This window comes from Dipodomys spectabilis, unplaced genomic scaffold (genome assembly GCF_019054845.1).
Source record: "Dipodomys spectabilis isolate Male_0828 unplaced genomic scaffold, ASM1905484v1 ptg000634l, whole genome shotgun sequence".
Taxonomy (NCBI): domain Eukaryota; kingdom Metazoa; phylum Chordata; class Mammalia; order Rodentia; family Heteromyidae; genus Dipodomys; species Dipodomys spectabilis.
Genome location: NW_024871311.1, coordinates 774,529 through 797,111, shown reverse-complemented (window position 1 = coordinate 797,111; position 22,583 = coordinate 774,529). Strand labels below are relative to the sequence as shown.

Here is a 22,583-nt window from a genome sequence, read left to right as displayed (position 1 = left end):
TGGATTTGTGTGTGTTTGTGTTTCTGTGTGTGTGTGTGTGTGTGTGTGTGTGTGTGTGTGTGTGTGTGTGTTGGGAGAGCAGGGAGATAAGAACAATGAAAATATATTTAAGTCACCCTGTCTAAAAAGAGCAAAAGCATTTTATTTGTTGTTCTTTATTCATTAATGCCCAGTACAAGCCCAGTCACATTTTTTGTTTTCTCTTTCACTGTTTCATGGCTCTGTTAGGAAAAGTTTCAGTAGATGTTCCTTTCCACCTCTTTCTTCTGCTTTCTTGCATCCCACAGTAGCTGCTGGGCCTACATGGGTCTCCTCTAGGAGGCCTGTGTGAACCACACACCAGAGTGGACACCTGCCCTTCTGTCTTCAGCCAGAAGGCTCGTGAGGCTACTGTGACCACAGCCGCACTCTTCCAGACAGACAGTCTGCTCTTGTGTGTATAGTGGGAGATAATTCAAGGTTGGGAATGAGTCTGCCAAACATAAACAGGGAATGAGATAGGGGGGAATAAGGCAGGGGCTGTGACAAACGATGTGACAGGATAAGAGGGTTCATCACAACGAGGATGAGAGGGGAATCTTATCCAGGGTATTGACAGTGTCCGTGGGCATCTGGGCAGGGGACTCCGGGCCCCCAATGGTGGCATGGATTCCCTCCTGGGGCAGTGCACTGGTGGGCACTCCTCCCTGAAGTCCTGCAAAGTCCAATCTGTGTCCTTCCTGGGCTGTTTCCAGCTGGTCATTGGTAGGCAAGTGTTTTCTCCCTGCTGGAGTCTGCTTGGGATCAGGACATGGCAGTTAGCTAAGGCTCTGTAAATGCCATTTTCTGTAACCTGTTTTAGGCTGTCTGCAAGGAAAAGGGGTCTACTGACTTTGGAACCCATTAAGTTTGATTGGGACAAGTGAAATGCCAGGTTTTCAGAGATTTTTCTTGAAGCTGGCAATTTCTACTAATGGCTGGGATTCTGGGTCAAATTAGATGGACCATTTCAGCCACCAAACAATGACATTCAAAGCAGCACAGGCAGAGTTCCCAAGCCAGATGGTCTGCTATGAATGTGGTACCTTGACTGCCTTTCTCCGGCAGCTGCTGATTCTCCTCCGGCTTTCTCTAGGGTGATCACCACAGGCAAGGATGTCATGGGGAGCAGAGATTGTGACCTCGCCATCCACAGCCTGCCAGCTGTGAGCAGAGACAATTCCCAGCACCTGTACTGGACTCTGGGAGATTGAGAGACCCAGGATGCCTCAGGGATCCTTTCTCTGCAACATGAAACATGGGGGCTGGATGTGGTGGACCATCCTGTCTGACCCCAGGGAGTGGAGAGGAGGCCCCTTGAGCCGGGCGTTCACCTCAAGGCAACCTTAATCACAGCTAAGTGGGGAATTGAGTGCCACAGAGCTGGTTAGTGGCTGGACAGAGATCCTTGAGAAGATAGGCATCCCAGAGGCCCCTTAGAAACAAAACAGTTAAGTGCGGTGGCACCAGGAGGGTGGGGAAGGGGAGGAGGGAGAACTGTGGGAGAGCTACATCAGGCTTTACCTCCACCCAGGTTGCTTACCTGAATTGGATGGGACTTTTCTGTAGTATTGTCGTAGGCAGATGCTCATTTATTTATCCAACAAACTGTTACAGTGAGTGCCAGGTCGGGATGGGGGGGGGGGGATGGGTCATAGATGATGAAAGGTTCCAGTGCTGGTTCCACAGCACATGAAGAAATCTTGGTTTGAGCTGGCTGCTGGTGCTTCACACCTGTCATCCTAGCTACTTAAGAGGCTGAGATGGGAGGATTGAAGCTTCAGTCCCAGGTAGGAAAGCCTGTAAGACTCTTATCTCTAACTAACTACCAAAAATAAAACGCCAGAAGTGGATGAGTGGCTCAAACTGTAGACTGTTGGCTTTGAGTTAAAAAGGCTCAGGGACAGCACCCAGGTTCTGAGTTCAAGAGGAGGAGTGACACAAAGAAAAGAAAGAAAAAGAGAGGAGGGAAGGATGCAGGGAGAAAAGGAGGAAAGGAAGAAAGAAGGGAGTATGCAAGCCTTGGTTTTGAGTCCCTGGATCAAGGGAGCCAACCATTCACAATCTCCGTGGGAACAGTTTCAGAGCCTAAAGCCAGTATGTGGGACCAAGCCACTGACTCCTTCATGACATCAGCAACTTCATGCCATCCATGATCTGTGAGGTGGCTGACTGCAGAGGGAAACAGCCTCAGGTAGACCATAGGGCTCAGGGTGGGTCACTGAGTTTCAATCTCCCCTGGCAAACCAAGTTTATTTTCTGGTCAGATAAGAAGAAAGTGTCCAAGGGCTAGGGAGGTATAGGATGAGGGAGTGTCAAGAGGGGGGTGGCAAGGGATAAGCAGGAAATTGAGAGGTAGGAAAATCCCAGATCAGGTGTGTCAGGCCATTGGAACCATGACCTCACTTGACAATCTAGACCATCAGTGATACAGACTTCGACCCAGCCACATGGTTATTAAAAGTCCTGGCACTCTGGGTTCACCATTGACAACCTGGCTGTTGTCCGCTGCAGGATGCCTGTGCAGTATATCCTTGGGGACTTGGACTTTTGCTGGCTCAATCTGAAGATGACACCCCCAGTGTTCATTCCTTGACCAGAGACAGAGGTAAGCATGCCACTGGCACAGGACAGCCAGGGAATGAGGGCAGGAGTCAGACCCGTGTTGCCCAGAGACTTCCTCTAGGCGACTCTAGGGCCCCATGACTGCCATTCTCAGAGGTAGAGGTGGGTCTCTTTGCTGGCTCAGCCTTTAGTCTAGATGGCAGATGTGGGATTCAGAGAAGGCTGACTGAAGGTCGAGGCTGGTGGAAAAACCAGAGCCACTGGGCTCTGAGCAGGGTTGTTTTTTGAGGATACTCACAACCCAGGAACATTCCTGGGATGGATTGGCCCTTTTCTCCTTCCTGAAAGAGAGGGACCTAGAGCTCTCCAGTCTCTATCCCTTGGCTGAGAAATCCATACATTCCCATATCCTGTGGTTGGATAACTAGACCTCACCTGACTGCCCAGTGTCGAGGCAGGACAGTGAGAGATGTTGAGTCCTTGATGAGGTCACGGGATCCTCAGTATGAGATTGTACTTGAACGTCCTGACTTGGTGCATGGTTAGTCCCATCTAAGACTGCCATGATATAGGACATAGAATCTAGAGAATCAGAGCAGGATAGGGTCTATTCTGTGAGTCTTGAGTATTATGTGTGAGCTTTGAGCTCCTGTATGCTCACCTGCTTCCCTTTCTTGGGTGGGTCTATGCTAGAAAAAGCTTAGAACTAGGGCCTGTGTCACATCCCTTGTTTTATGCTCAAAGCTAGCACTCTACCATTTGAGTCACAGCTCCACTTGCAACGTTTTTGGGTGTTTAATTGGAGATAAGAGTTCTCAATGACTTTGCTGCCAAGTGTGGCGTCCAACTGCAGTCCTCAGATCTCCGTCTCCTGAGAGGATAGGATGACAGCCATGAAAAAGCATCTTTGGTCGGGTGCCAGTGGCTCATGGCTGTCATCCTAAGTACTCAGAAGCTGAGGTCTTAGGATCACGGTTCAAAGCCAGCTTGGGAAGGAGAGACCCTCAGACTCTTCTCTCCAATAAAGCACCAGAAAACCCTAAGTGGTGCTGTGCCTCAAGTAGTAGAGTGGTGGATTGAGCTGAAGATCTCAGGGAAGCACCTAGGCCCAGAGTTCAATCTCCACAACCAACAAAAAGAAAGTAATGCATCTTTGCCTGCAAAGGACGGTGGAGGTATGTTTGTGTGTGGGGGGGGGGGGGAGGGATGGGAGACACCTAGCGCGCCGCTCAGTCTACGTTTTAAATGGATTGCACCAAACTCTTAGTCCATGGCAGCCCATTCTTGACCACAGGTGAAGCTCTGGGTTGTATATAGACCATCAGACCTCAGTCTCCTCACGGGACAATTGTGAGGAAACAAGGGATTAATAAAGAGGGATCTCTCGAGCAGGATCAGCACAGAGGGAGCATCTGTCAGATACGGTGCTCAACAATTCTGTGAGCATATGACAGGAAGTTACCCAGAAAAAGCTCAGATGGGGTCTGTTATTAATCATGCAACAGGTGTGGGATTATGAAACAAAACATGGCTGTTTTTCATCATTACCCTATTCCCATGAGGAAGGGGATCCTTCAATGCATTCAGTTTTGCAGCTGGGGAAAATGAGGCATGGAATAGCCAGGTGACCTACTCATGACCTCCAGCTGACAGGAAGCTTGGCCTGACTTCTCTGCCATGCTTCCTAGGACAGTGGGTGTTATTCAGTCCACTTCTTGTGTTGGGAAATCCACTTCTTGTCATTCGTAGGGCTTGAATTCTGGGCCTGGATGCTGTCCCCGAGCTCCTTAGATCAAGGCTAGCAGTCTGCCACATGACACAGCATCACTTACAGTTTTCTGTTGGTTCTTAGAGGATAAGATTCTCACAGACATTCCTGCCAGGGCCCGCTATGAACCATGATCTTCACATCTCAGCCTCCTGTGTAGTTAGGATTATATGCCTGAGTCACCAGCACCTGTCTTAAGTGTAATTCTGTCCCTCTCTTCCTCTCTCCCTCTGTCTCTCTGTGTGTGTGTCTCTCTCTCCCTTTCACTCTCTCTCTCTCCCTTTTGCTCTCTCTCTCCCTCTCTCTCTCCCTCTCTCTTTCTCTCTCTCTTAGGAATTGGTTGAATGGGTGCTGGAGGAGGTGGTCCAGCATCCCCATGTGCCTGGAACCCAAGGTGGCCCTCTCATTCTGGAGGTGGGCTGTGGGTCAGGAGCTGTTTCATTCAGCCTGTTGAACCAGCTTTATGAGGTAAGCCCCTCTGTACCCCGGCTAGACCGTGATGGTTATTCATTGTCCATCCCATGAGTCCTTCCCCACATCCCTCTGCTACACCGTTGAAGGAAAGTGGATGAGGAGGTGTCGCCTTGTCCCCCTGCCTAGCACAATCCCATGCCTCTGACCCATACCCCCACCTATCTGGCTAGACCCTGGCTATAAGACCATGAAAACACTCCGTGTCTACTACCCTTTGCTGCGGAGTTTCATTTTGGTGAGGGGGGCGTACAGAGGAAAGACCCCAGACCTGATAGCTCCCAGGGGACATTTGTTCTTGTGACAGCCAAGTCATTGCTGTGGATAAGGAGGAAGCCACCATCAGATTGACCCAAAACAATACTCAAAGATAGGTAGGCTGTTGAATTATCAAACCCACTCTTGTCTGCTTCCTACTCCCAACAAGGAGGTGCAGTGTGGGTGGCCCGGCACTGGGCCTAAGGGATTATAAATGGATGGTGGCAGTCAGGAGCTCATGGCTCCCACCCATCATCTTGGCTGTTCAGGAGGCTGAGGTCTGATGGTCATGACTCAGAGCCAACCCAGGCAGGAAAGTCAGTGAGATTCTTATCTCCCATAAAATATCTCCCTCCCCAAACCCACACACAAGCCAGAGGTGGTGGTGTGGTCAAGTGGTAGAGCCTCAGGCTTGAACAAAAGAAGCTCAGGGATAACACCCAGGCCCTGAATTCTAGCCCTAGGACCAACACAATCATAAAATAAATTTACAGTATACACCTTTTATATGACTACCAAGAAAGATGGATTCTGTCTTCTTGCTGGTACTTGTAGCCAAAGGTAAGGGGCTCCCCTTGATGTTCCCCTAAACCTCTCCTTCTTTTCTTTATCTGTCCAGGCTTCAGTTGCAGGACAGAATTTGAATCATCCTTCTGGATGTGACCTTAGGTACCCTCTCTCACCCACCTTCCTTGTGGTCAGGATTCTGAATGCACTCCCTGCTGGAAGGATGAGGCACCGCAGAGTTGAGGGTAGGTATCCCAGACACTCACACACACACACACACACACACACACACACACACAAACACCCTTAAGCCAATTCAGACTAGCCTTTTCCAAAGACACTTTATCTCCTTGGATTGACTGACTTAGGAGAGGACTTTGATCGCCTGTAACTGATTATTTTAACTTGGGCTTGCTAGTTGACAGTTGATAAATAGGAGCAAAAAAAAACATTTGGTGCCCGTCACCTGGAGCTCAGGCTCATGCCTGTCATCCTGGCTACTCAGGAGGCTGAGATCTGAGGATCACAGTTTGAAGCCAGTCATAAGCTGGAAAACCCATGAGACTCTACTCTCCATGGAACCACGAAAGAGCAAGAAGTGGAGCTGTGGCTCAAGTGGTAGAGCACCAGCCTTGAACAATAAAACTCAGAGAGAAAGCTCCCAGATCCTCAGTTCAAGCCCACACAAAGAAATGGCCCCATCTTGTTGCCCACAGATTGCCCGGGCCTTGAGCCCCCTCTCATGGAGTGTTATACAATACTTGTCCCTGGGTGGTATATCAGGGCTGTCAGAAATCCGGTGCTGGAATCCAGGTCTTCCCTTTCGTGCACTCTCAACCCACACTGAATGGAAGGCAGAGCATGACAAGGCCAGCAACCTGCACAGTGGAGACTCGCCAGCTCTGCCTAGGTGATCGGAATGGGCTTCTTGGAGGCAGAACTTGAAAAGGGGGTCTTGCTTAACAAGGAGGATCTGACAGGAAGCACAGAGATCAAAGGTGCTGAATATGATGGACAACATGTCTAGCCAGGGATGCTGGTGAGAGACTCAGTGTGGATGTGTGAGCCTTGGTATAGATATGCGAGATTGTCCCGAGACAGGCCTGAGGGGTCGCAGAAAAAAAGCTATCCAAGGCTGGGACTGTGTCTTAGAGGTAGAGCGCTCATCTAGCACACAGGAAAGCATGGGTTCGATTCCTAGGTCCTGCATACACAGAAAAGGCTGGAAGTGGCACTGTGGCTCAGGTGAAAGAGCGCTCCCCTGGAGACAAAGAAAGTGGGTGACAGCGCCAGGGCCCCGAGGTCAGGCCCCAGGGCTGTCACTATAAAACAGTTCTCCCAGGGACCTTGGTGACAGGTGGTTGACTATGCCCTAAAGCTCTTAGTAGATCAATCCATGCTTTCTGTCTCCATTGACAGAGGGGAGTTGGACACTCCTTCTGCCCTGGGCACCCCTGGATCCAGTTATCAGAAACCTTCCCAAAGTCTTCCACTGGGACATAGAGCAGCTGGCCCCAGAAATCCTCAGATATTGGTTGGGTTGGGCAGGAGGATATAGGGCAGGCCCCAGAACTCCTAGTGGGTCTGATCTGCCCTGGATGACCAGGCAATCCAGAGGAAGCAGATGGGAGCTTAGAGACAGCTACTGGTATGAAGTGGGCCCTTTAATTCCCATGGCCCCACCCAGATTCTGAGCCTTCCTTTGCTCTCCCTGATGGAGATGGAGGGGTGTCTAGGTGGTAGCATCTAGAGGAGGACTAGGTGGAAATTCTGAAGGACTAGACACCTTACACCATGAGCTGGTGTCTCACTCCTGTCATCCCACACCTGCCATCCTGGCTGCTCAGGAGCCTGAGATCCAGAGGATATCTTTTCCCAGCACAGGCAAGAAAGTCCTACAAGAGCTTCATCTCCAATCTCCAACCGGAAGTGGCACTGTGGCTGAAGTGGTAGAGCACTGGCCTGGAGGAAAATTAGTCATCAGGGACAGTACCCAAGCCCTGAGTTCAAGCCCCTCAACCAAAAAAAAAAAAAGAAAGAAAGAAAGACACCCCTTCCTTGCTTGCAAGGGATGGTGAAGTAGTGGGGTTGCTGGGGTTGGGAGACCAGATGCTGGCCTCACTGTACAGACATTTCTAAGAATTCTCCAGGTTTGCCCCAGTGTGAAGCCATAGCAGGGTGGGCGGTGCCTTACCAAGAACTCCAGAGGTCATGGCCTGTGGCAGGCAGGGAGTGGGTGAATGGGAGCAGGGGTGGGATGGTAGTGTCAATTATATGCTCTCCATCCATGGAAGAATGGTTTTGGATGCTGGTGACAAAGTCTGAATTGAAGGGTTGCATGTGGTTTGTGGCCTGATGAGTTGGGTTTCCCCTGTGTCTAAGAAGGTGGCTGAAGCCGGTCACTGCCAGTGGCTTATAACTGTCATCGTTGCTACTCAGGAGGCTGAGATCTGAGGATCGCGGTTCAAAGCCAGCTTGCACAAGAAAATCTGTGAGACTTTATCTCCAGTGAACCACCCGAAAGCCAGAAGTGGTGCTGTACCTCCAGTGGTAGAGCGCCCACCTTCAGCTGAAGAGCTGAGGGACTGCATGCAGGTCTAGAATTCAAACCCCATGACCTACAACCAATAATAAGGTAGCTGAGTTTTGGTGTGTACAGTTAGGAAATGCCAAGATGTGTTATGAGCCATTCCAGATGTGTGAGATGTCCTGAGATTTGTCTACACTTGGTCTGAGGATGGTAGTGACATCTTCTTGGGGGTGGGATGTTCAGGGTGCTCAGAGACTGTTAAGACCTTGGGTTAACATTTTGCGATCGTGGTCTCAGCACTGATGAGGCTTATCTGCAAGAGTATAGTTGTACATAAATTCGTCAGCCTAAATTTAGCCACTGTTCAAAAATGTATATATCTTTATCTGTCACCCATCAGAGCTTAAACATGAGTATAAAGTCTAAGGAAAATGATAAGGTAAGAATTTTGCTTTTTTGTATATAATGTAAATAAAAATGCAGCATAGAGTAACTCATTGGTCTAAAGTCAACCTATTTCTGTAAAACATTTAAAGCATTTCCTTACAATGTGTATTATTCTCAAGAAGGCAATGGGGAATGTGAGAAGAGGACTAAACAGGTATTGTCTTCAAATATACATACTTTGGATTTACCTCTTTATTTTGTTATAGGCATTTTTGATAAAAACTGTTTGAATAATTGATTTCCTGGTCAGATATTATATATCTTAGTTGCATAAACCAAACTACATTCAGAAAATGGTCTATACTAATTAAGTAAAGGAAACATATTCAATAAATAGCAAAAAGTATATAGCTATGGGGTAATATTTTGAAGAGCACATTGGAAATATTCTAATGTAATAATTAAGTTGAACAATTTCACATTGACAGTAGTTAACTGGAATAATTTAAATGAACAAAACCTATTTCTCCTTTTACTTTATCAGGGAAATATCTGAGCAAAAAATGGAAATTAACATATGAATCTATAACAACCGGAATTAAATTTTGCCTTTTTATTAGCAAATATTAATTTCACAAGGTATTTTATTGTGTTATACACATACGTCCATATAATGTAGCTTGCTAAATTTTATTCCTTTTATTAATTTCATTAGCCTATTTTTATAGTTATGTTTTATTATGTCATCATACTAACTTATGAAATATTTAAACATATTTACTCCACAGTATTTCTCTTCATCTCCTCTTACTTTTTTCCAAATTTAATCAGTTCTATCTATTACACCTGGGTTATTCATTTTATTTTCTGGGTCTAGAGTCTGCATATGAGAAATCTAGTATTTGTTTTTCACAGTATGGCTTATTGCTTTAATATGAATGTTTCCAGTTCTATTTTCTTGAAGATAATATGATTTCATAATTATGTGTGGCTAAATAGTACCTCATTGTGTATATGTATATATATATATATATATATGTATATATATATATATATATATATATATATTACAATTTCTTTCTTCAATGAGTGATTAAGGAACATGTAGGTTAATTCTGTAGTTATTTATTTTTTATGTGGGAGAAGGAAGGATGTAAATAATGATGCTTGGAATGAGAAACATGCTCTTTAGGCAGGCACTCTAATATTTGAAACATCCTCTCAGCTGCTCTTTCATCAGTATTTCAATAGTGTATTAAATTTAAAAAATAAAATTTAATTACTTTTGCAAAGGTGTTTTTTTAGTATCATATTATTTTTTATTACAATGTTACGTTTACTATGTCATGTGAGGATGAAAATCTAGGCATGTTTGTATATGTAGCTGACTCGAAGGAAACAATGTATACGAGATACAGGATTCAAATAAAAGTTTGAGACCTATAAGTTGCTAAATTGATGTATATGTCCAGTTTGTGGTGTGTGGTTTCAAGATCACATTTTGGTAGGTTTCATACCAAGTAAGTAGGTGTTTCTAATCCAAAATTGTAAGGAATAAAATAATCATTGTCTTGGTACTCCAGACTGTAATAAATGGAAAAAATGATTGAAAGTATGATGGATCAGTAATAAGCCTTTAGACACACTACATTTTCCCCAAAATCTTCAGATGTACTCTTTGGACATTAATTACAAATATATTTATAAACATATAGATATAATATGATCTTATATATAAATATATGTATGTATTATAAATATATCATATATATATATTTTAAATGTATATCATAAATATTGATTTATATTTAAATGTAATTCATCTCATCATTTATACATATATATATATATACATACATATATATATATATATATACATACTTTTTTTTTGGTCATTCTTGGGAATTGAACTCTGGGCTTGGGTGCTGTCCCTGTGCTCTTCAGCTCAAGGCAAGAGCTCTACCACTTGAGACATAGCTCCACTTGCAGTTTTCCGGTGGTTTATTGGAGATAAGAATCTTATGGAATTTCCTGCCTGGGCTGGCATTGAACTGTGACCCTCAGATCTCAGCCTCCTGAGTAGCTAGGATTATAGGCATGAGCCATGGGCTCCCGGCTATATTTACATCTGAGAATTGTTAGTGGAACAAAGGGTACAGAAACTATTATTCTTATTGAGAAATGACTTCACACTGGCAGGTATAATTATAAGAAAAACGATAAATATTCACAGTGGCACAAAAATCCCTTAGTTGCCTAGCAAGACAGCATGATTTTCCAGACACTGCATGTGGTGTGAGCGGTTTGCAGCCCAAGCGACTGTAGAAGATATTGGACCCTAAACAAAACTGACAATTGCATGAACCCAGTCCTCTATGACAGATTTAGCCAGGCCTATCTTGCAGATTCTTGTTAGGGACATGATGAAAAATTTATAGTTTAGTTGTGGTTACAGAACTCTTTTACACATGTCACTCAGCCATTAACTATATTTAACATATTTCCTTTTACTCTAACTTATATTTTCATGGCTAAGGAAACTGCTTTTTGTTTGCGAAAACTTGGCTCTTCACAACATAGACATGGGTTTTTCATCCTTTTGAAATTACTGTCTGCATAGTGTTCTATGAGATGAGCTTCTCTTTGCAATATCATCAAATAAACTTACTCTGATTCAAACTTGGACAACAGCTACCTTGTTCTCTCTCCTAGAAAACCAACTGTATAGACTTCTTTATGTGTAAACAGACCCTCATTTACTTGCAAAAGTCTGTCAGTGAGTCAAACCTAAATCACCCAAGTGAGGTGAATTCCTCTCTCATGCTTCCTTTACATTAAAAATGGTAAGAACTGTTCAGCAATGCACATACTTTTTAATGTGAAGTGTGACTCCTATTTTCCACAATGTGAATCAAGCAGAGGAATCAGTTTAAGATGTGAAAGAGACTTACAAAGAGTCTTGGACCTTGAAATTTTCCCGGGGTATGAATTTTGGGAGAAATATCCCTTTTCAAAGACAAAGGACTCAGTTTTTTTTATATTGTGCTGGTACTGGGATTTGAACTTATGGCCTTGAGCTCTATCTGGGCTTTAATTCTCAATGTTTGCTCTATACCACCTGAGCCACACCTTCACTTCTTCCTTTTACCACAAGTGGAGAAAAGAATGTCTTAGGTTTATCTACTTAAAATAGCTTGGAATTGCAATTGTCAAATTTGAACCTACTGTGTATCTAGGTGTAAGCCACTGGTGCTGTGCTAGAACTCACTTCTTAAGAATAAATAATCACAAAAAGAGGAGAAATAAATATTTGTTCAATTATTTATGTGTGGTCTGATAAACCAAATCACTTGCTACTGGAAAAGAAAAGGAGAGAAGATAGAGATTGATATGGAGGAAAGAGAGACAAAGAAAGAAGGAATGGAAGGGTAAATGAGTGGAGGGGAGTAAAGGGGAGGATATGAGAAGAGAGGGCAGCTGAGTAGAATTGTCTACTGCTCACTAAGGTATTGTTGGACAATCAGTACCTTTGCATTTATGTAGCCAAAGCTTTATATTTTTGGTAGTAAGCTGAGATATAAGATACCAATTTACAGGTAGTAACCTGTTAGTGTGCTTCCTCCTGCACCAAGGAAGCCACAGTTCAGTTACTGTTACAGAGAAGGCAAGAGTAAGCAGTTTAAGTTATACTGAGAAACAATAATTGACATGCCAGGAATGCTCCCTTGTATGGTGAAGTCAAGCATCACTCTTGTTCCCTGCTCCAGTCTTCCTCTCAACAATAATAGCAGAAACAGAAGAGGAAGGAGATATCTGAATAATGATCATTTCTCTGTTTACCCTCATCCCTTGGCCTCTCAAACAATAAAGCCAAAGGAGACTTAACCTGAACTAGTGGGGAAAATGGGGGGAAAAGTGCAGTCTAACATATTGTGAAACTTTTAAAATAATTGGGGCAGAATTTCAAATACTGAAATAAAACTTTTTAAATTATTAATAAAAAGTTACTAGAAATTTATTGAAAATTTAGGGCTCACTACATAGTGGAATCTGCATAATTAAAACTGACTCATGCTCCTATCATCAGAAATTGAAGATCGTCCTTAAACATAGACTGCTGAAGTGATAAGCATGGAAATTCATGATGGATAGCATAATGCTAAGAGCATGGAAATTATTTCCTTTCCCTCTTCAGTATGTAGAGAAGAAAAAAACTCTATAGGATGGCTCTGAAGGTGCAATTCTAAATTTAGGACAGAAGGTGAATAGTAAAAGAGACCTATCTCAGCCATTCAGAGATTAGAAATGTGGAGAAATATACTCATTTATGTGGTCAAACATGGAAGAGAGGATGTGGCAAGCCCATAGCCAAATGCCAAAGGTAGAGATATTTAACAAAATACCATGAAGTTGAAACAAGTCTTAAAAGGGGATCTTGGCTTAAAGGGAGTAGGGCAGAAGGCTGGAGAGTGAAATGGCGGACTAATACAGTCATAACACTCAATGTACATATGTGAGACTATAAGTAGGAAATTTGAAGGGATAGGTGGGTTTGGGGTAAGGGAAGGAAGAAAAATGGAAAATTTGACAATGATCCAGATGCACTGAACATTGAAATGCACATACACTCTATTCAACACTGACATGAGGAAGTGAAACCCCTTTGCACAACTTGCTACAGATAAAATTTTTTTAAGTTTTAATATTAAGAGACCAGAAGCATAAACCTTTAGAGGTAAATAAGAGGATAGTATTGACATATTGTTGAGGCTTGTATTCCTTTCAATATACAAAATTTAATAAGTATCAAGTCTGCTGCAAATTGCTTAAACCGTAGAGAATCCAATTCCAATATTCCTTCACTTCCAATAAAAATAAAACTTATAGACCTTTAGGTTTCTCAGTTGTCTCTAAATATCTTAATGTAATGCATTGGAACTAATTTCATTCTATATTTAAGTTTAAATTTTAAATACTAAATGCTTTTAAAATCTTCTCACTTATGCACAGGTATGGATAGATAACTGATGTGGGCAGAATCAGAATTATTCAGAAGGTTACAAATGGATGCTTACCTAGTTTTCTCTCTGCTGGGTCATAGAAGACAGACTGTCCTAATTGGAAAAAGTTAGCCTTCCCAGATTTTCTACATATAAACACTCCATCAACATTTTGTTATTAGAGGATTATTCAAGATTAGCTATATGTTGATTGATAATGACAGAGCATGACAGAAAGGAGAGGGAAAACCATCTACACTTCAGTGAGGTTCTGACTTGTGCTTCACAAAGTGTTATGAAAGCTCTCCATGAGAAATCTAGCAGCTGAATTTCTAAAAAGTCCTTGGATTGTTACACTTTCTGATAATGTCTCAATTCAAGTACTTCTCCTTAGAGTTCCATACTATTCAATGATGCTGTATTAGCTCCTTGTTACAATTTGCAGACCGGTCTTGGTGATGAAATTTGTGCTTTTCAAAATTGCTCTCCCAATTCCATCCACAAACTGCAGACAAAATTTATCTGAAAAAAATTGTATCTGTTGATAGTGCATATAATTTTATGTTTCATTACAAAGATAGAATGTAGTAAAAATTTTCATAGCAATTACTCTGCACTAGCTTGTGGGCAGATTCTAAAGTAAATAATATACTGTGTTCATGTAGAGAATTTGAGTATCCAAAGTTTTCATAGCCTCTGGTCCTAAAACCAATACCTTACTGATATTGAGTGACAAATACAAATTCCTATAGGTACAGAAGTTTTCCTTGTATCTTTTTAACATATATTTTTATTGTAAATATACTGTACATAGGGGTTACAGTTACCTAAGTAAGGTAATGAGTACATTTCTTCTTGAGCATTGTTACCCCACCATTTGTTTTTCCTCTACCATAGTTTTCCTTCACACATCCCCAACTTCCCCATTCACCCCCACTCTGATAGACTTTGTTGTACATCTCATTGTTAAAATGGGTCAACCTGTATCCTTTCCTTGCATCTTAAATGAAGAAGTGATGGCTTGATTTTTGCTGATTCTACTTGTGTTGACACACCTAAAATCACTTGCCAAGGCCAAGAGCACATAAATGAAACGCCAGCATTTTTTTTTCACTTGGTATAATTGTGTTCTACACATTTGTTGACAGGTTACAAATTATTCTCAAACTTTAAAACATTAAAAATATTTTCTTAAACAACTGGTTTTTCCCCATCTCCTCCACAAGTTATATTGACATCAAATATAGTGAAAGCAGGGGTTATACTGTGGGGGAGGGACATACAAAGCAACAAAGAGGGGGGGAGGGGGAGGCTGGGAAGGGATGTGAAGGGTAAACCAAAGGAGGAGGCTGCAATGCTTGGTAAGAAATGTACGCATTATCCTGCCCATGTAATTGTAATCCCTCTGTACAGTATGTTCACAAATAAAATTAAATTAAATTAAAAAAAATATTTTCTTTTTTTCCTTATTTTCTTAGCCAGGAAATCAGCAAGACCTCAGTCAGCATTTCTCACATAAGACTTTTCATATGGGTTGGTTAATGTATATGTAGAATCCAGTCTTCTGAGGATTCCCTCATCTGCTTAGGAATTGATGCTGGCTGTTGGAAAAGAGTTCAAGTAAGGATACCATTTAAAGCTTTATAACTTTATTCTTTACCAGTGTATTCTCCTGCTGCTTTGGTTGTTGAGAGTGTCTACAAGAACAAGCATTCTGTGGGGAGCAAGGAAACACCATATGACCTTTACTTACTGAGATTTCTGAGTGATTTGCTATCACTTGTACCACATTTTGCAAGTCGAATCTGTCAAAAACTACCAATTTTAAGAGATAAGAGGAGTGGTAAAAGAATTCTGAGAGACAAATACATCTTCAACATATTTGGTTCCAAGCATTCCACTCAAGGCATATTCAACAACTATTGAAACTTGTGTTGTCTGTAACTATGTGTCTTTCTCCATGTGTGCATGTATACATGTGTATATGTATACGTGTACTTGTGTGTATAGTAACATACATTTGTACATATATAAGGGCATAAAAACATATATATGCATATATAAATAAATACGCAGATATAAATATGTGTATATATATATCTATATCTATATCTATATTAGTTGTTCAGTGACTTAACCTATACTTCCAGCACATTGTCATTCTCACAAAGTGTACATGATAAATTGCTCCTAGGATCTGTGCTCTATGATGGGCATCCTTTGTACTCACTTCTCACATTCCTTTGTTTTTCATCCCTGTGAGCAACTTCGGTCTACTTTCCATAGGATAGCTTTGTTTTCATTATATGTAGTTACTAACTGATAATAAAAGAAAAAGGTTGTTTGTAAAAGAAAAAGAAATTCTTTTTGGGTCCAGTTGTGGGGCCTGAACTCTGGGCCTGGGTGCTGTCCCTCAGATCTTCAGCTCAAGGCTAGCACTCTACCACTTGAACCCCAGCGCCACTTCCGGCTTTTTTCTTTTTGCTTATGTGGTGCTGAGGAATCGAACCCAGGGCCTCAGGCATGCAAGGCAAGCACTCTACCACTGAGCCACTATCCCAGCCCCAAGAAAAAGAACTTTTAGGTCACAGGTCACAGTATCTTATCCATCCCAACAATTTTTATGAGATAAAATTTATAATAGTAATAAAATGAAAAGGAATTCCTAGATTTGCTGTTTTGCCATTTTGAATGGCAAAGAATAATATCATGTAACTGTTATAACTCTTAAAGAATCCAAGGGTAACTGATGGTCGCTATCATGTTCACACAAAACCAGTGGATACTGAAGGAATAGTAGACCAGCCGAAATCCTAAGTACCAGACATGGAGCATGAAAGAGAAAGAGAGGAAATGGGAGAGATTGAAAGAGAGAGAAATATCATAATACTGGAAGTGCATAACAGATAAACAAGAGCTGTATGAGAATATTCATACTGCTATCTTTAAACTCTACATGTACATTTGAAGGCATTTGATGTATGATAACCCATCAACATGAAATATAAAGTTATTTTGATAAAAATAAAAATAACTCAGAAGAAATTATAAATGCAAAAACAATTTTCACAGAAGCAAACTCTCAGAGATATTTCATGACTTTGAAAAGGATAAAGTGGCTGAAGTTAGTATAAATTTAGAAGTTCAATTCACAAAAATATAAAAATATATTTATATATTTCCTTATATAACCCAAAGCAGAAAGCAAATGCTGTTTAGATGGTTTTTTTTAAAACACAGTCTCTCAGGTGCTGGGAAGGTGGCTCAGTGGTAGAGTGCTTGCCTTGCATGCATAAGGCCCAGGGTTTGATTCCTCAGCACCCATAAGCAAAAAAGATGGAAGTGGTGCAATGGTTCAAGTGGAAGCGCTAGCCTTGAGCTGAGTGACAGCACCCAGGCCCCAGAGTTCATGCCCCATCACCAACAAAATCAAAATACAAAACAAAACAAAACACAGTCTGTCACGTTTTGTGGCCTCAACTCTGTAATACCACTGCTTCAGCCTAGGGCTAAGATATTAGGTGTGAACATTTATCAACACTCCTGATTCAGACTCTATTTTTTAATACATATTTTGTTCTTAATTTTCCTCTTTGTAAATTAACATGCACCTATAAAAATTGGTTTGGCCATCCAAGTAACCTTCTCAAAGCACCTCCTAATGATGACTTACAAAAGGTTGTACAAGGGCTGGGAAGGTGGCTCAGTGGTATAACGTTTGCCTTGAATGCCTGAGGCCCTGGGTTCGATTCCTCAGCACCACATAAGCAAAAAGAAAAAAGCCGGAAGTGGCTCTGGGGCTCAAGTGGCAGAGCACTAGCCTTGAGCTGAAAAGTTGAGGGACAGGGCCCAGGCCCAGAGTTCAGGCCCCATGACTGGATGCCCCCCCCAAAAAAAAGTTGTACTATATGTCAACAAGTAAAGCGATGCTACAAATAAAGAAAACCAATAACTAAATATTAATTAATAAAATAAAAACATCAGTGTTTTAACTATTTGAAATATGCTACATATTAGGTTTTACTATTTTCTCATATTCTTGTACATTTAACACTGACTAAGGTTGTGATGTTCAACAAGAGTTTTATAGAATATGAGCAGTCTTTAAAGTTACCCACTAAGATTACTATTTATGGCACATTTCATTATTTGTTTATGGCTTATATCATCATTTTTCCTCATTAACGTATAAACTAAGGAAGCCCTAAAGTTTTAACAGAAACTGTGTAGTAAACAAAGTGTGAACTCTTTATTCTGCTTCTTTACACAAAACTTTGTGACTTCTCATTAATAAAATTTCTCTAAATTCTGAAATGTACATACTTAGTAGGATATGTCTGCTATTATAACAGCTTAAATACTTTATAGAAAAGTTTTATACTTGCCAAACAGTCCTAATTTTGGCATATATAAACAAATTCCCAAAATTAAATATATTTAAAACATTAAAACTTTTAACAAACCTTAACACTTGCTGCAGTGTTCATTATGACAGGTGCCTTGTACAGAATAGTTGAATTCCTCCTCCTATACTTTTCTTGAATAACAAACATCTGGAATTATTTTGTTTTTGACATGTCAATCTTGACTTTATTCTTAAATGTGTGCTTATGTAAGAAATGTATGGTTCTACAACTGCCCATGAAATAAGTTGGCTAAAGACTTAAAGAGAAACTTCTCTGAAGAAGAAAGAAGGATGGCCAATAGACACATGAAGAAATGCTCAACCTCTCTAGCCATAAAAGAAATGCAAATCAAAACAACATTAAGGTACCACCTCACCCCAGTTAGAATGGCAAAAATCAAGAACTCTAATATCTAATAACAACAGATGCTGGAGGGGATGTGGATAGAAGGGAACCTTACTTCATTGTTGGTGGGAGTGTAAACTTGTTCAACCACTTTGGAAAGCAGTATGGAGGTTCCTCAAAAGACTTCACATAGAGCTCCCCTATGACCCAGCAATCCCACTTTTGGGCATTTACCCAAATGTTTACAGACAAGACCACACTAAAGCTACCAGCACAACAATGTTTATTGCAGCATTATTTACCATAGCTAAGATATGGAACCAACCCAGATGCCCCTCAGTAGATGAATGGATCAAGAAAATGTGGTATATATACACAATGGAATTCTATGCCTCCATCAGAAAGAATGACATTGCCCCATTTGTTAGGAAATGGAAAGGCTTGGAAAAATTTATATTAAGTGAAGTAAGCCAAGCCCAAAGAAACATAGGTCCCATGGTTTCCCTTATTTGCAATATCTAGTATATGTATGAGTCAAGCAAAAAAGGTCAGATAATGTGATGTTAGGAAAATGAACCCTTAGATATGTATTTAAATGTTTATTTTCTTTCATGCATTTGTTTCTTATGCATTTATAAGATTATTTCTTTGTTGCTTTGTATGTCCCTCCCCCACAGTATAACCCCTGCTTTCACTATATTTGATGTCGGTATAATTTGTGGAGGAGATGGGGAAAAACAAGTCATTTAAGGATACAGGTGGACCCGTTGCAACAATGAGAAGTACAAGTTGTCATGTCGAAAACGAACTTTACAACTTTGGTGCGGGGGGAGGGGGGAGGAGAGGATTGGGTGGGGGAGGCGGGGGGAGGAGGCTGGGAAGAGATGTGAAGAGTAAACAAAGGAGGAGGCTGCAATGCTTGATAAGAAATGTACTCATTATCTTGCCCGTGTAATTGTAACCCCTCTGTACAGTATGTTCACAAAAAATAAAAATAAAAAAGAAATATATGGTTGTAAAATTTTACGACAATTCTATTGAACTTCCTTTTTTTGAATTGTGTAGTTTAAAAAAATCAATTGCACTTTAGACATAAAAATATTCTGTGCTCAATTCAGCATCACATACACTCACATTGGAACGATACAGAGAAGATTAGCATGGCACCTGCACAAGGATGACATGCAAATTCGTGGAGCGTTCCATATTTTTACAACAGATACTAGAGGGGATGTGGCCACAAGGGAACCCATACAGCATTGTTGGTGGGAATGTAAACGTGTTCAACCACTTTGGAAAGCATTATGGAGGTTCTTCAAAAGATTCCACATAAAGCTTCCCTTTGACCCAGCAATCCCACTTTTGGGGATTTACCTAAATGACCACAAACAAGACCATACTAAAACTACTATCACAACTATGTTTATTGCAGCATTATTTATGATAGCTAAGATATGGAACCAACTCAGATGTCCCTTCTAGATGAATGGATCAAGAAAATGTGGTATATATACACAATGGAATTCTATGCCTCCATCAGAAAGAATGACATTGCCCCATTTGTTAGGAAATGGAAAGACTTGTAAAAAATTATATTAAGTGAAGTAAGCCAGGCCCAAAGAAAATTGCCAGTGGGTTTACAAAGTTGTGTTTAATACCACTTCTATGCTGGCTTAATGCTTTGTAAACAGAAGTCATTAGAGAAATGCAATTCAAAATTACTATGATACTACTTCATAACTATTATAACCCTCATCAAAAAAATCAAAAGAACCAGGTGTGGTGGTAAAGGCTTGTAATTCGAAGCATTTAGGAGGTTGGAGTAAAAGGATTTGGGTCTGAGGTCATCTTGGGTCCTGCACACAGTAAAAACCTGCCCTTTTAAAAAAAAACTCAAAAGGTAATAATGTTGGCTGGTGAGAGTGTGGAGAAAGGGAAACTTTCTACACTCTTGGTCAAAATACAGGTTAGTATTCTCCTTGTAGAAAATAGTATGCAGTTTTCTAAAGAAATCCAAAGTTGAAATATCATCTGACCCACCAATCATGTGATTATTTCTCTCTGGGTAACTTGTAAATATATCTGTATTTCATTGTTATTCACATTATTCACAAAAGCCAAGATAATAATTGAAGTTAAGTGTTCAACTACAGACTAATAAACTGTGGTGCATGCACAAATATATTTTTATGTTTCATCCTTAAAACAAGACTTCTCCCATTATCCACAACCTATAATGACCTGAATGATGTATTCTAAATGAGGAAAAATGTTGTCTTCTGTTTTTTGTAAACACACACACACACACACACACACACACACCAAACTCAAACATTAAGAGAGAATATTTTTTTAAAGTAAAGCAAAGTGGAATTGCTGGGGCATTTAGGTCATAATGTAGAAAATAGTAGAGATACAGGATGAACCAGTATAGATTTGTAATGTACAACATGAGGATACAAGGGACAACACTAGCCTTACATAGGAATGAAGCTAAGTAAGTACGAGATGTTCTTCCTAATAGGGGTTGCTCTTTTGGATGTTCTTCCTCCAGTATTGGATAAGATAAACATAATTCTTTAAATATACCTGCCTGTTTGCAGAAATAATAACAAACAATATAGCAATAATGTTGTATGCTCAACATAGGACAAAATGTCTAATTAAAATACATGAGATTATCCTTGGTGTAAACTAATTATTACAAATAAAGGAAACTCTAGGACCTATGTTTTTTTAAGTCTGGCTTAATTAATATAATTTTTTTCCAAGAACTTCCATTTCCTTACAAATGAGGTGGTATCATTCTTTCTGATGAAAGCATAGTATTCCGTGTGTGTGTGTGTGTGTGTGTGTGTGTGTGTGTGTGTGTGTGTGTGTGTCATTTTCTTAATCCATTCATCTACTGAGGGGCCTCTAGATTGATTCCATATCTTTTCCATGGTAAATAATACTGTGATAAACATAATTGTGCTGGTAGCTTTAGTGTGGCATTGCTTGTGGCCACCTGGTTAAATGCCCAGAAGTGAGATTACTGGGTAATAGGGGAGCATTATTGTGTACATCAAGGATAATCTTAGTAGATGAGCAGAATAGCCCTATAGCTATGTACATATGACCGTATAAGGTGATTCCAAGTGAAATGAACTCCAAGACATGTTCTTTGTTGTTGTTGTTCTTAATGTACTGAAGGATTTCTTTTTATCCTTTTGTGTTTTCCCCACCTATAGTTTATCCCCTGTAGTCGCTGTATTTGGTTTTGATTAATATTTAGTCACTGTATTTGATTTTGAATAACTCTGGTTATTGTAAATATGAACTAGGTTAGGGAAAGGGAAAAATGGTGAGACAAATGACAAGGGGGAGCCTATGTAACAATGATACACAGAAGACAATATGTTGGAAATAATCTTGGAGGGGCTGTTGGGAGGGAAGAGGGAGAAAAATGGGGGAAGGGATAACAAATTAGAAAAGAAATAAATTCATTACCTTATTTAGATAACTATAATCCCTCTGTACATTACCTTGACAGTAAAATTTAAATAAAAAATAAAATAAAGAAGGGATGAGAAGGGGAAACAAAGGCGGAGGCAACAATGCTTGATAAGAAATTTATTCATTATCTTGCCCATGTAATTGTAACCCCTCTGTACGGTATTTTCACAATAAAAATAAACTAAAATAAAATACATGAGAGCAGCAAGACAGGATATGGGACTGGGGAAAATACTATACTAAGAGTAGAACAGATGTGGAGAGCAGAAATTTTACTTTAACATAGGAAGTAATTAACTAGCATTCAGATTTTCAGCCTCATGTCAGTAACTAAAAAGGGAAAACAAAATGCACAATCAGCAAACCAATAGAGATAAAATAGAAAACTAAACAATAAAGATGAAGAGTCAACTTGGACCAAAAATAACAAATGACACAATTAGGAAACAAATAACAAGCTGGTAAGTTTAAAAATATTAACTATAATTCTATTAACAGTTGTTTACATCACAATTTGTTAGAACCATAATTCAAATCACAGTTTAGTACTACATCATTTAAATAAGTTACTTATTATTGATTTCTTAATGTTGAATCCTTAATATATAATTTTACTTTTAGCAGCTATAGAAAAGAAGAAAGTGAATCTAATTTTAATAATATATTTCATGAATTGTAAAATTGAGAAGCATTGGAATTTAAACAAATAATATATCATTACTTTTTAATTCTGTGAATTAATGTAATAATTCTAAGTGTATTCTACAATTAGCACTCATCTTAACATCAAATAATAAATTATTGCACATGACTTTTGGTATTAAGTGGAAGGG

The 22,583-nt window shown here is 40.3% G+C and overlaps 1 non-coding gene across 1 annotated transcript; it reads left to right on the top strand.

Moving 5' to 3' along the window:
- Positions 1-19,360: 19,360 nt before the first annotated feature.
- On the top strand, positions 19,361-19,467 carry LOC122101154. Its single transcript, XR_006146320.1, has one exon. It is a non-coding gene; the product is annotated as a U6 spliceosomal RNA (small nuclear RNA).
- The last annotated feature ends 3,116 nt before the right edge of the window (positions 19,468-22,583 follow it).